This window comes from Pogona vitticeps, chromosome 1 (assembly GCF_051106095.1).
Source record: "Pogona vitticeps strain Pit_001003342236 chromosome 1, PviZW2.1, whole genome shotgun sequence".
Taxonomy (NCBI): domain Eukaryota; kingdom Metazoa; phylum Chordata; class Lepidosauria; order Squamata; family Agamidae; genus Pogona; species Pogona vitticeps.
The window spans coordinates 311,203,119-311,215,797 of record NC_135783.1 but is presented as its reverse complement, the minus strand read 5'-3'; the positions used below and the strand labels follow the sequence as shown (position 1 = coordinate 311,215,797).

Sequence of the window (12,679 nt, the reverse complement as noted above, 5' to 3'; positions counted from 1 at the left end):
TTTGGACTGGAACCAGGACTGCTGCTGCTATCATGCATAACACATGCTGCTAGTTCTTTAGTCTTGTTATCTCTCTAACGGTGCCTCTTGTTCTTTTAACAGTTTGTTTGGTACACAGAAAAGGGAAGGACAGGATGCCCTTGGTGGACTACAAAAGCGTTGCCTGCTTCTTGGGTCCGTTCAGCCTGGCAAGCTTGCCACCGTTTAAAGATGCCTTTCTTTTCTTTTCTTTTCTTTTCTTTCCTTTCTTTCAAGAAATCATTTGCGGAAGATGGTCTGACAAGCCTAAGCATGCAGGCTGCCAGGGCAAATAATGAAAACAGTCAAAGTTCCAGCTTGTCAAATCTCCTAGTTGATAACAAGGACAGAGCCCATTTTGCAAGAGGAGATTTTTTTAAAAAGAAGAGGCAACAGCACCATTTGTTCGAAATCATATATATATATTTTCATTGCCGTCTATAAGATTCGTAAGCCAGGCACATTTGACAGTGTCGTATCGAAATATAGGAAACATTACAAAGTGAAATGGCATTTGTTTTAGGTGTTTACCAACTTTGAAATGGATTGCTCCCTTTATGCCTCTAAAAGCTAGCATTTCCTGTTTCTTCCTTTGATTCAAAGTGAGGGCAAGTATTTTATTTTAATGTATTCGCATTGGTGAATATAAAAAATATTTTATTTTATATATTTTATAATAAATTATTTTATAATTTATTTTATTTTATTCCTCTTCTTTTTGTTTCATTCTGCTTTGGGACTTCTCTCTATTTCTATTTCTATTCTTTCTTCTGAGCCTGACAATTCAGAAAACTGTGGTCCACACAAGGAACTTTGCCAAACCCTTCTTTCATACAGAAGTCCTATCAACCTCATAGGACCAATTAATTAAGCAAGGTTAGTAAGCTATGTTTTAGTTTGCTTATTTTTTAAAACATTTTTTTGCCTTTCCTTCTTGTCTCTTCTTGTATCCTCTAAATCAGTGGTCCCCAACCTTGGGCCTCCAGATGTTCTTGGACTTCAATTCCCAGAAATCCTGGCCAGCAGGGATGGTGGTGAAGGCTTCTGGGACTTATAGTCCAAGAACATCTGGAGGCTCAAGGTTGGGGACCACTGCTTTAGATAACCATGTTATTCTCATTTGGACTTGAGGCTTGCAGTGTGGCTTTTTAGTAATTGGCTGAAGCTACACTTTCAGGAAGGACCAAAATACCTTTGCAGTGACCTTGGTTGTTTCCCTGGCACAGCTTTAAAAAGTGTGGTGGCTTCAGCTGCAGGCAGTTTCTTGACCAAACCTTTAAGAGAAAGCAAGGAAAATATATATATATATTTAAAATAACTAATGCAGCACATCAAAAATATTCTATATGCAGTCCAAAAATATTTTCTCACTTCCCTGCCCTCTGCTGAGCATGGGAAGTGATTCATTTGCCAATACCTTGAAGTGCTTGCTTACTGCGACGGGGCAGTATATAAGCAGTTCACTTGTTTTTATGAAGCCACTTCATGATATTGGCAGGAGCCATTTCCATGTGAATGATCAGGCTTGATTAGATTGTTCTATTCAAGCCTGACAACTCCCAGGTGGCCCACACCAGCCAGTGCTCTGCTGCTAGTGTTGCTGTAGCTTTACCTATTTAGTTTCCCTGTCAGCTTTACTGGACTTGTGCCTTTCAGAATACAGGAGAGGAAAGTTGGCTGCCTGCCCTGAAAAATTAGGAGATTTTATCTCTCGATGTCCTGTAACCTTTGGAAATTGTATTTTATCTAGAGGAAGAAGAAAAAAGATATTGGAGCTGCTGATTGGATAGAAACATGGGTGTTTCGTCTGCCTCACAAGGGAGTGACATGCTGTGAGTGCTTTCCATCACAGATTTTTTTGGTATAGGAAGATGGACTACTATTTCGCATAGTCCTGTCTACAGAGCTCCAAATATATTTTGTGCCACTGCACTGGATTGGTCCACAATTGTTCGAATTGTAATGACACAACTATGCAGGTCTGTTTTTGTTTGTTTGTTTGTTTGTTTGTTTGTTTTTGCTCCACCCACTCCACCCTGCCTGCAACTGCTTACATCCCCATGGTTACCAATATATGGGAGAGAGACATACTACTATCACATTATTAAGCTCATTTTGAAATGGATCCTTATTAAGTTATTTCACACCCAGATCCTGTAACAACGAGGTGAGACTTTTATCCTTTAAAAATGCAACCACTTTATTAAACAATTAGTTTAAGGACCCACAAGTGGATGTTTTCATTTCATTTAACTAGCTCCCAGCCTTTCCATTTTCTTGCAGGTATTACTGTATTTTTCGCTCCATAAGACGCACCTTTCCATAAGACGCACCGATTTTTTAGGAGAAGAAAACAGGAAAATATAATCTGTTTTCTTCGCTCCATAAGACACACAGACTTTCCACCCCCCCTGTTTTGTGGGGAAAAAGTGTGTCTTATGGTGCGAAAAATACGGTAATTTTTGCTATGAGATTGTGAAGCTAGTTTCCATCTTTTCCTTCTTGACCATTCTTTTCTTGGCTAAATTCCTAAAAGGACATGCATGACAAGTTGTTCTCCTCCTGTTGCCTCTTTGTGGCTAATAGTATGCACAAGGCAGGAAACCTGGAGACATTTTTGACCAGGAGGAACTAAGCGGACACATTAGGCAACATGAAATGAAGTTCTTTTCTGGTGGACTTGAGGTACAAAACTGAGAAAGATCTCCCTTATCCTCTAGTGAAAATTCATGTGATCACTAGCTATCTTCACGTTCTCCATATTATAGCTGTTGTGCATAACTTATGCAGCAACTTGGTGATTCTAAAACAGAACCCTCTTAGCCTAGAATTATATCTGCATGAGAATGCAATGATGATATTGTGTCACAGAGCAAATCAGTATTCTATAACGGAGTACTAAAAATGAGGGTTATAGGTAAAAACAAAATAAACAAAGTAAAAATAAAAGAACAAAAAAGGCAAAAACATGGTGGGACCTTAAAGACTAATTGTTATACTTTAATGGGAGCTTCTGTGGACAAGCTTATTATGGACATAAGAGAGAGAGATAACCTGGCAAATATTTATACGTGAGATCATGGCTGGCTGGTTAGTAAGCAAGTCAAGGGATATTTAACAGTGGGGTGATAGCCTCTTTCATATACAGGTTTATTCCACTGAAGCTTATGCTATGAAGGATGTAAGAGCCATGAATACCAATGGTACAATAACATGAATGTTAATTATATGGAGGAAACTGGCCTTTTACAGCTGCTAATAACATTTTCTTTATGGGAGGTTGTCTGGGGTAATTCACACATCACAATGATATGTGAATTACCCCAGGCAAGGGTATCTAGCATGTGTTTATATTTTATTTCACATGTCTCTGAATTATTGTCCTGATTTCTTTTCTCCCAGAATGGCCACCTTTAGATCATGTGTAGAATATCCAGGTAAATTAAAATGATGTGAAATGAGTTTCTCTTTGTTGCCATTCCCGATGTCTGATTTGTGTCCATTAATTCTTTTGCTTAGAAATTGTCCCTTTTGTCTTATGTACAGTGCCAAAACAAAACTTACAACTTTTAAACTGGGCTTTAAACACCAAATTTGTCATAACTGTAGCAGACTGTAACAGGTCTTGCTTGTACCAAACTGGGGAAGTTTGTATGGGTTTTGAGTTATGATTTTTTTCAAAGCAAAACTGTTTTCTCCCTCTGTTCAAAAAAGAGGTGACTCTAAACTGTCCCACATTTAAAATAGCTTACATGAATTGAAAAGATCAATCTTGGTTGCCTTAAAAGAAAATAATTGTTTTTCTTTATTGGGAAAGAATCCAGGCTGTAAGGGATGAAATATTGATCCTAGAAAAGGGAAAAACAGCAATTTAACCAAGAATCCCATGGTGAAGCAGTTAAACTGCAGTACTGCAGTCAAGCCTTTTCTTGAGACCTGAGTTCAATCCCAATGGATTCAGATAGCTGGTTCTAGGCTGACTCAGTCTTCCAATCTTGAAAAGTTGGTAAAATGATTACCCAGCTTGTGGAGGACAGGACATTGTTTGCATAATTATGTTGTAAACTGGTCAGAACGTGCTTTAGCACTAAGGGGTAATATATAAGTCAAAACAACAATTGATTGTAAAACTAAGCATGCATGCTACAGACTTGACAGAAAGAAAAGTTTCTGCAAAGCCTACATTGTAGCTGAATGGGTGGAGGAGAGAGATATTTAAAAAGCTGCAAGGCAACTAAACCAATATGAAATGGAGTTTATAAAAAAGCTTTACTTCACAGAAAGTAATGGAGTGTCCATCTTCCAGAAAGTGGGATCTTTTGCCATGTATGTGCGGGGAATTAGTATACAATTTTGTAAGGCATATTCAAAGTATTTCCCCCAACATATGAAAGGAATTGTGTTTTGTCCTAGACAAAAGTGCTTTCGGCAAACTTTCTATTACAATTTCTGAGAATGGCCTCCTGACATGTTTTCAAAGGGGAAATCAGATTTGTGTCTGGGGCAATTCAAACCTTTGACCCTGTCAATCAAGGCCTAATTAGCTGTCTCTCAAGAGGAGAAAGGTTTAACTCCTCCTATATATATCCCCTTGCAAGCATGAATCTAAAGTCTGTTTGGCCATGGAGGAGTTAAACCTTTCTCCTATCGTAACCATTTCACCTGTCTTACCACTGTGCAATTGCTTAGTAATTTAAAAAAATGCTCCTAAGATGCATGTGCCATTGAGTCAATTCTGATGTGTGATGACTATATTATTTGTTTATTATTTATTCAAAATATATTTATCCTGTATTTCTCCTTAAAAGGAACCATATGGGTTTTTGACTTCCAAAATATCCCATCATATACATAGCAATGTCTCTAGTTTTTTGTAGTTGCCTGCTCTGGTAATTACATCATCAAAATATGTATAGATATGTTTTTCTGGGTTTTTATTTCATAGTTTTAATATTTTCAGACCATGGATAAGTGAAACTGTGGACACTGTCCTTTTGTGAATGGTATTGAGCACAAGAAGTTATCAAACTTGGGGGTTCTTGGACTGCAACTCTCAGAAGCCACCACTTTCTCTGCTGGCCAGGATTTCTGGGAGTTGTAGTCCAAGAACATCTGGGGACCCAAGTTTGAGAGCCACTGTTGTAGACCATGCTGACTGATGACATTGGTTTCCTTAAAATTCAGGCTGCCCTTTTCTGTTAAAAGCGTTGCAATTTTCTCCCTGCTGACAATATGGGCATGGATAGTTCAGAGGTTTGTGCAGTAATATCGGTCCATTTCCTGGTGGTCTGAATCATACATAGAGATAGTATTCCACATTTCTGGACTCAAGGTTTTTTAAATAACTGAATTACAGATTTATACAATGATATATAGAAGCAAATGAATTACAACAATCTTGCAGCACATTGGCCGAGGGTCTTAAATCAACACTTCAGTTGTCCGTTCTCTGGTCAGTTGGCCAGATGCAACCATGCTTCCTTACCTTCAGATGTTGGGAGTTCAGTTCCCCACTGCATCTTCCTGACAGGGCTGAACACTATGATCCATAACATTCCTTCCAGCTCTCCAGTTTTAAAATTTTAAGATTATTACAGTGGACCCTTGACTTACAGACGGCTTGACTTACAGACTTTTTGAGTTACAGACTTCTCTGGCCGCAAAATTTAGGTTTGACTTGCAGACTGAGATTTGACTTACAGACCAGAAAAAAACCAAAATGGAACAAAAATGGCCTGTTACGGGATTAATCGGTTTTCAATGCACTGTAGGTCAATGGAGACTTGACTTACAGACTTTTTGACTTGAGAACCGCCTTCCAATACAGATTAAGTTCTCAAGTCAAGACCCCACTGTATCTGCACAAGAGAAAGTAAGCAGAAACATAAACCATTCTTCTGTAAGTAGTTTCCATCCTGTCATTTTAACTCTTATTCTTGCCTTGCATTTGAATTTGCAATACACACACACACACACACACACACACACTTTTTCAACCAACCACATTTTTCATTATTATGTGAAATGCAGCAGGGTTGTAGACAGACAGACAGACAGACAGACAGACAGACAGACAGACAGACAGATAGATAGATAGATAGATAGATAGATAGATAGATAGATAGATAGATAGATAGATAGATAGATAGATAGATAGATAGATAGATAGATAGATAGATAAATAGATAGATAGCAGCCTATACTTCTGTACCTGTACAATAGCACCTGATTTTAAAATTCAGTGTGGAAAACAGATCCTAATTTACGTAAATTAAAATAATTTCCCAACCTCCTTAGAAACAGTGGTTTCTAAGGTTTTGTTTTCTATGTGGTTTCCATAGCAGAATGGTTTCTTTTGTTGTTATGTTGGCATACTGTTTCAATGAGTGCTTGCTGGCAAACATGCCGATTTGATAGATTAAAATGTCATTAACCAAATACTAAAAGAAATGGTGGGTCTGCCTGTTGTTGTTGTTTTATTTTCAGAAAACTCTTTATTTACCCTGGATTATATTTACAAATTTAAAATGGTTGTGACCAGAGATATTATTTACCTTCACACAAAATGACAAGGAATACAAAGTGAATGTTTGAGAAATGGCCTGTTACTTAATAATAGCTTTTTATGGCAATAGGCAGATGTGATAGACAGATGGGTGTATGAACAGGACTAAGTGCATTATTAGCTGCTCAGACATTTGTTGAACATCAGCCAAAACTACTGAAACATGGCAATCGGACATTGTAAAACATATCCCACTGGGAGAAAAAAATGTAATTTGCATAGCATCAAATGGTGCCTTTTTCCACTGGCACAAGAAAAAAGAATCATTATATGAATTCAGATCATCCAAAGTGGTACCGGTAATTTCGTCAACACCTCGATGGTTTGCTTGTTTTTAGCATGCCTGGGTAGTGTTTTAAAACAATAAACAAATGTATTTATCTAGTCAATGTATCAAAGATTCTTGAATCCATCATCTTAAAGGCTGCAATCCTGAAATAAAATGTAACTGGGAGTAACTCTATCATTGGGAAGAAAACTGCTCTGGTATAAACCATCAGTGAACTGAAGCTTGAGTCCAACATGAATCCCTTCAAAACAATCTGTTATATTTGACATCCTGGTGTGCTAATTTTTTATTTTGTTTTGTGCAAGGTTTGGTATATTTAGTAGGGGTAAATCTACCCCCTTGGACATATTCTGTGATGTTGTACAACATTCCTGGTCTTGAGGGAACTTTGATTAAAGATAGCTGCATTATGAAGAAATTGGCACATGGAGAAATAAAGAATAGCATTGGGCCCCACCTGCCAAGGAATATTTTCCTGTCCCATTGTTTCATTAACCCCAGTCTAGACACCAAACCATTAGCCTTGCGGCCTACCTGAAAGTGTCACAAACCTGCCTTCTCTAAAATAATCCTTAGCTGTTAACAAATATATTCTGTCTGAGTTTCCTTTCTTTCTGGAAGTGTGCAGGAAATGCCAAGCGCCTCAAAAACTCCAGTTTCAATTTCAATGCACATTCAAGATTACTGAGTCTCACAGCATTTAATGAAGACCAAGTTCTCCAACACTAATGATTAGTTAGTTTTAATTCCTCTTCCCAGGAGCTGCCTGTATCTGTGAAAGGGCCATCAACTTCTTCACAGGGAGAGCCAAAAAGCAAGATAGCCAAAAATTATGTAAAATAGGTCCAGGGCACTTTTCCCCTCCCCCCTTTTCTTTGGCCAATTTTTACAAACATTGTGATATATTTTATTAGACAACCCTTTGATTTCTGAACACCTCTGTGGTCAGTTCTTTCATAAATGCATTGAATGACAGTGTGGAACTGATTAGACTCTATCTCTCTGACTGCTGGATTTAATGTGCTGGCCAGACTAACTTGTTTAGTAGGTTTCCAAAGAAGTAGCTGTGTTAATCTGTCAAGCATATCAGATTACAAAAAGAAACAAAAACAACCAAAAAAGCAAGAGACAAAAACATAATACATAGGAATATATGAAGAGCCATGCTGGATCAGGCCAAGGACCTATTTAGTCCAGCTTCCTGTATCTCAAAGAGGCCCAGTCAAGTTACTCTGGGAGCACACGAGACAACCAGATAGCTGTCTTCTGATACCCCTCCCCTGCATCTGGCATTTTGAGGTACCTTCTTTCTAATCCTGGGGATTGTCTATCCCAATCATGGCTTGTAACCTGAGATGAATTTTCCTCCTGGAATCTGTCTAATCCCCCTTTAAAGGCATCTAGGCCAGATGCCATCACCACATCCTGTGGCAAGGAGTCCCACAGACTAACAATATGCTGGATAAAGAAATATTTTCTTTTGTCTGTTCTCACTCTCCCAACACTAAATTTGTCCCCTGGTTCTGCTATTGCATGAGAGGGGAAAGAGCTTCCTTCTATCCACTTTATCCACCCCCTGCATAATTTTATATGCCTAAATAGTTAGGTAAGGCTAGAGTCATGCCCCCCCAAGACTAAAGAGCCCCAAATGCTGTAGCCTTTCCTCATAACACCTTTTAGATTAACTGCTATATGAGCTTTTATGGATCAAATCCACTTCCTCAGACATGAGAATGAGACTATAGGGCTGTCATATTTACAAATGGTCCCATGACCATGGGGGGGGGGTACAGATAATGGACAAAGTGACAATGATTTTGTAGTAATGGAATAGGCTATCCGTCAGTTAATACTGCTAGTTATCAGTCTAGAAGGGAACAATAGCATAGTTGACCTAAGTGACAAACTGTGGGGATCAATGGAGAGTTTTACACTTGGTAATGACTTAAGAATGTTTGATTGATATTCAGTCCTTTCAAGTGGGTGTCCAGCCTCCATCCTGCCCTTGCTGTTTTCTCTTTCAAATCTCATTTTGTAGTGTTCCCCCCCCCCCAAAATGGCGACTTTAATGTCATCCAAAGAGATTGAAATGTTCTGAAACAGATTTTTGTGTCTTGGTATTCCTGATGTTAAACATATGCCCATTAATTTATTTGTGTAGAGATTGTGTTGTTTGTTCTATGTAGAGTGCAGAAAGGCAATGGATGCCACAGATCATGTTTGCAGAAGAACAAGTAAACAGGCCCTGCTGTTATGTGTGGCATTGTTGGGGCCTGTAATTATGTTGCCAAAGTAGATGTGGGGGCAGTTGGCATCTGGGTTTGTAGCAGGATTTATTTTCTATCTCTGTTTCAGTGTTGTGTCTTGCGTTATCTGTCAGTCGGGCTTCAGAGAGTGAAATATTCTTGTCAAACTATCTTCAGCCCATTCTTGATGAGAATGTGTTCATCTCCGAAGCTCTTGGTGGCAGGCAACCTCTAAAATCTCAACGACCTGTTGTGCCTCTCTTCCATTCCCCCTCCCCATTCCCACCAGCACATTATATTTGGGGTACTGTGGTTGAGGGGAAGGGTAGAAAAGAGGTATGTAAATCTGGAATGTCTTGTTTGTTCTCATCTTCTCCAATCTGCTCTGCCACAAGAAATCTAGCTCACCCAACCTGATCCTACACATCTCTTCTTTCTTTTCCCCCCATTACTCCGAATCAACACTGATAGTCTTGGCACATGTTTTTCTATAGCAAAATGAAATCAATGAAAGCAATCTGAAAAAGCATAGCCCTTCCTGTTTTGAGTTCCATTGATTGCCATTGACCTGTATAAGGGAGTTGATTAATATGGTATCCTCTTTTTCTTTCACACTCTTACATCTACACACATAGAGTTTTTACTTTATGATCTCCACAGCTCATGTTGCCATGATCAGCTCTGCCCTTTCTTACTGTGGCATTCAAATATTTCATGGCCTAATTAATTAAACACATTTAATTTTAATGTTTTATTTTAATTTAATTACAGACTAATTAAATTACATCACTATCCTAATTGTGTTCAGCCCTCTTTGGGCAAAAGTTAAAATATTAATCTAATTAATTTAAAAATAATTCATTTGTTCTCAGCTCTGGAATTGCAACACATTACATAATTGCAAATTGACCTAGGATACAGATTGGCTCTCGTTACTGAACTAAACACACACAATGAACTAACGATAGCCAGGCTAAAGTTGCAACATTATTTTATAGGATGAGTTCATCACGACTCCCTTAAGAACCAGTTATTTCAGTAGGATTTACTCAGCAAAAATAATTTTGGTTGGACAGATGCCACACTTTAAAAATACATAGTCTCCTATCTTCAGCCTTTAATGATATGGAATGTTGTCAACCTTTAAAAAAACTTATCTAAAAACTTTTCTCTTTCAATCATGAATATAGAAGTCAAACAACCCCTTGGAAATGGGGGAATATATAATTTGGGGGTTGAATGATAAAAGGACTCTAACATGCAGAAAGTGAATCTCGGTAATAAGCAGAAGCTAATTGGAAATGGACTTTAGCACCTCTGAAGGAGGTCATATTGTGAGTCACAGTCTAATGGTGAATAATACTTGAAAAAACAATCAGCTCTCTAACACGACAAGAATGATTTGCAGTTAATAATAGAGGGGGGAAAAGGCCAGGCTTTTCAGTTACCCTTGGCTTCACATAGGACAAAATAAAATACCACTTCAGCTCTTGGGAGCTGCTTGCTTTCTTCCCAGTCATTAGTGCTTAGTTATATCTTAGCGATAAAATCTGTCATTGCTGACTTTATTGACATTAAAGTTGATTTATTTGCATGCCTAGCGAGTAAGAACTGAATTATGCCAGCATTCACGTTGCTTGAATACTTCAGATCGCAAGTGCATCACTAGCTTAATTGTCTTTTGCTGCTTCACTTGCTTTCTAATCTTGATGGAAAATGCTGGACCAAATTCTCTTGAGCTCAACCGCTTATATAATGCCGGAGAGAATTTGCTCCCTAGATGTTGAAGGAAAACATCAGAAGGGCCAAAGCAGCAGCAATGTGACAATCAAATACGGTGAAAATACTTTTGCAAAAGGGTACTTAACAGGGAAATAGAATGGGAAACTTCTCAAAAATGAATTTCGAGTAGCTGCGTTCGAAAAGCTGTAAAGGAGAAAAAAAAATCCAAATATTTTTTCAAAAGTGAATAGTGTTTGAGCGTGTAGCAAATCCATAACAGGCTTCACTGAGGAAGTGAAAATACCCCATCTAGAATTATTATTTGCCAAGGTAAAAATATTTCACATTTCAAACAGTAGAGTCTCGTTCAGGAAAATATCATTCCTACTAATACAGGCGTTTGGGTTGCTAATGGCAGCATCCAGGAAGACAAGTTTCTTCAAAAGTTCCTGAAGTTTTCAGAGACAAGGAGAAAGAGGAGGAGGAGATGGACGGAAGGAAAAGGAAGAAAAAGAACTTTGGGGGATTAAACACTGGGCTCGATCAGATGAGCCTGCTGTTTGGAACATTGTGGGAATGGGTTTGTTCACACACAGGAAGAGGAAGAAAGGTTTAAGGATAAAAGGAAATATTTCCCTTAGTTTGGCTTTGTGGCTTGTAAGACATCTCTCTCTATTCCTTTGTTTTCTTCCTTTCTTTCACCCCTTCTTGAATCCAGCAAGGACCTGCACATGAGAGCTCCTTAAGATTGTTTCTTCTACAAAAATGCCCAGCCAGAAGGACAATAAGTTAATTCCTTGAACTTAACTACTTGAACTCTGTTACCTGTTATGCTCTCAGAACACATGTATGAACTCCCTCATGTTCAAAGACATGTCTAAATAAGGGATCTTTGAACCATAGTAATACTGCATCTCTTGGCACAGATTAAGCTGAGTGTATCACACTCACACAGAGCTATTCAACAGGGGAATTTTTACTGAACACAAGAATTAAAATATGCATAAAGATTATATTGGAGAATAGCAAAGATTCAGCGAAAAGAATGTAATGAATACGAGGATATATAGACTCAGAAGAAGCCAACTTGTACTGCTGGGAGGGTTATGAGATTCAGGCTGTTACTGCAAAGTTCTTCTGTGCCTGAGGAAACTATTTACAAAGGTGTTAGAAGGATAAGAAGAGGAAAGGAAAGAAGGATCTTTTCCTAAACCACACTCATGCAACAAAGGAAAGGAAGGGGTAGATTGGAGAGCTAACGTTATGTGGGAAAAAAACTTCCAGACAATAGATTATAGGTGGTAAAGAGCCCAATCTACCCTCAGAAACTGAGCCCACTGACAATATGAACCTCTGTTGAATTGGGTTTGGCTTTAAAAAAAAAAATTAAAATAAAGTGTCTCCATGATGTAAATGCATCCATGGATTATTTTGCCAGCGAAGCATTTTGTTTTTGTTTGTTTGTTTGTTTTGAATGTATTTATTATTTTAATTTTATTTATTAAATTTATACCCCACCCATCTAGACCGAAGTCTACTCTTGAAAGCAGCCTAAAATACTATTTCACCAGAGAGTGATTTGTTTTAAATCGCTTGCCATTTATTTCAATCAGTTTGGCATATCTAAACCCCTCTGTTGGAATAAATTGGCCTTAATGGCAAGAGGGGAGAAACAGGAGTGGAGACCAGGAAGATCAGCAGCAGCAGAGGCAGGAGAAAGAGTGCCTGGCTTCACCGCCCAGAGCAGTTGGGTGGCATGGCCCTTACTCAGAGGCAGCGACTTTGCGGTCGCAGCTCCTTTGGGCCGGCTTCTTGGAGACAGAGAAGCTGGGTAGCTGC

The 12,679-nt window shown here is 38.5% G+C and overlaps 1 long non-coding RNA gene across 1 annotated transcript in view; it reads left to right on the top strand.

The window, feature by feature from the left end:
* Nucleotides 1-218: 218 nt before the first annotated feature.
* LOC144588727 (uncharacterized) overlaps nt 219-12,679 on the top strand; it is a 30,159-nt gene continuing 17,698 nt past the window's right edge. The window contains exons 1-2 of the long non-coding RNA XR_013544412.1: nt 219-894; nt 1,769-1,850. This is a non-coding gene — a long non-coding RNA (uncharacterized LOC144588727). The remainder of the gene's footprint in view (nt 895-1,768; nt 1,851-12,679) is intronic.